The sequence below is a fragment of the Cebus imitator genome, unplaced genomic scaffold (assembly GCF_001604975.1).
Source record: "Cebus imitator isolate Cc_AM_T3 unplaced genomic scaffold, Cebus_imitator-1.0 Scaffold518, whole genome shotgun sequence".
In the NCBI taxonomy this organism is placed as follows: Eukaryota; Metazoa; Chordata; class Mammalia; order Primates; family Cebidae; genus Cebus; species Cebus imitator.
Window position 1 is genome coordinate 534,212 of NW_016107833.1, and position 2,760 is coordinate 536,971.

A 2,760-nucleotide genomic window follows, 5' to 3' on the forward strand; every position below is an offset into this window, starting at 1 on the left:
GGATATGATACTCTGAGCTGATAACTCATTAAATGTCCAAACAAACCACCAAATGCACACGAAATCATAGTCATTCTTTCCATCTTTGTTTGCTTAGGATCCAGAACACTCTGGTAAAACCAACCTATTGCTTGTTCAGCTTTGATAAAAACAAAAATTTTCTAACTTCAAGCAAAGAAATGTTTGAGCAGGTTTGTTTGATATAATAACATCTCTTGAACGTGTGGGACTTGAAAGAATTAGAAATGCACAAGCTTGAAATAGTAACTAGCTCCCATTTTTGGAAGATTTTCCCAGAACTACTGGTGAATTGTTCTCTTTTAACATAAACATTTAGTGCTATAAATTTCCTGCTCAGCATTGCTCCAGCTGTGTCCCACAAATTTTCTTATGTTGTATTTTCATTTTCATTCAGCTCAACGTATTATTTGAATCTTTTTCCTTGATACTTCCTCTTTAACCCATAGATTATTTAGAAATGTGTTATTTAGTGTGTAAGTGCTTGAAGATATGTCTGCTATTTTTCTGTTATTGGTTTCAACTTTGATTCCACTGTGGCCAGAAAACACAGCCTGTATTACTTCAGTTCTATTGTATTTGTTAAGATTTATTTTATGGCCCAGGATATCTATCTTGCTGTCTTGGTTCATTTTGTGTTGCTATAACAACATATGGCAGACTGAGTAATATATAATGAACAGAAATGTGTTGGCTCACAGTTCCGGAGGCTGGAAAGTTCAAGATTGAGGGGGTGGCATATGGTAAGAGCCTTCTTGCTGCATCTTAACATGGCAGAAATCATCACATAGCAGAAGGGCAAAGAAACAGTGAAAGAGAGAGACAAAAAGGGGCCAAACTAATCCTTTCATAAGAAACCTACTCCCATGATAATAGCATTAATCCAATCATGACAATGGGGCCCTCATAACCCAAGTACCTCCCATTAGGCCCCAACCCCTAACACTACTGCATTGGAGATTACGTTTATCAAGCATGGACTTTGGGGAACACATTCCAACCACAGCATATGGTAAATGCTTTGTGAGCATTTGAAAAGAATGTATATTCTATTGTTATTAAGTGATGTGCTCTATAATCTACTAAGTTATTCTACATATTTTCTGATTTTCTGTCTTGATTGTCTAGCAGTTATTGAGAGGGAGGTGTTGAAGCCTCCAACTACAATAGCAGACTTACCTATTTCTATTTTTGTTTCTATCAGTTTTTGCCTCACATATTGATACAGAAGCGGGCAGAGAAGTGCTAGGAAGGGAAGGGTATGCTCCCTGGTGAGGGCTTTACCCCAGGCCGTGCCCATGGACCTAAGTGAGGACAGGCATTTCTGTTTTCCTGCCTAAATGTTGCCTTTCCTAAGACCACCCTGGCCTGCCACACCCTCATCCTGTGCCTATAAAGACCCGGAGACCCTAGCAGGCAGGAACACAAGCACCTGGACATTGTTCATCAGTGGAAGAATACACAAGTGGCTGGACATCAAGAGGACATCCAAAGGAGCTCACTGGAAGAAGAGCACACAAACAGACACCTGCAGGCCATCGACTAACAGAGTGATGTGGAGTTTGGTTGGGGTGATTAGAGGAGCTGATCCGACTCCAGGGGAAAACCACCTTCCCACTCCATCTCCCTTCTGGGTCCCCCATCTGCTGAAAGCTACTTCAACTCAGTAAAACGATGCGCTCATTCTCCAAGCCCATGTGTCTGATTCTTTTGGTACACCAAGGCAAGAAACCCCAGGATACAGAAAGCCATCTGTCCTTGTGAGAAGGCAGGGTGTCTAATTCAGTTGACTGACACAAGCAACCTACAGATGGCTAAACTAAAAGAGCACCCTGTAACACACACCCACTGGGGCTTCAGGACCTGTAAACTTTCACCCCTAGGCACTGCAGTGGGGACAGAGCTCCACAGAACTTTTTTCATTTCAGTATGTTGTAGCTCTGTTGCTTGATGCATAATTGTTTAGGATTGCTATGTCCTCTTTGTGGATTGACCTTTTGTCATTATATAATGTCCTTCTCTATACCTGGTGATTATCTATACTCTGAAGCATACTTTTTCTGATTTATAAAAATAATTGCTGTTTTCTTTCAATTAGTGTTTTATGGTGTATCTTTTTCAAGCTTTCATTTTTAACCTACTTACATTGCTCTGATTGAAGAGAGTTATTTTTAGACAATAGATAGTTGGGACATATTTTAAATCCACTTTGGCAATCTCTGTCATATAATCGGCAAATTTACATCACTTACATTTGTTGTGACTACTGATATGTTAAACTACAAGTCTGATTTTTAACTTTCTTTGTGTTTTCTGTTTTTTAATTTTTCTTCTCTTCTTTTTTCTTGCCCACCTGCAGGCTACTTAATTTTTTTAGAATTCCATTTTTATGTTTTTATAGTATTTTTGACTATATCTATGTGCATAGATTTTTAATAATTCCTCTAAGTATGATATATAACTCATTACAGACTATTATATATAACTCATCAAAGATCATTGGTGCTGACATTTTACCAATTTGAGTGAACTGTAAAACCTTACTTCCTTTTAAGTCCCTTTGCCCTCCCCCATTTATAGCATAATTGACTTAAATATTTTCTCTACATACATTCAGAACCATACCAGAAATTTTTGTGTTGTAATTTCAGCTTCAAAGTCAAACATAATTTAGAAAACTTAAAAAAGAAAAAAATTCACTTACAAGCATTTTTTGCCTTTTTCCATGTTTTTTTTTTTTTT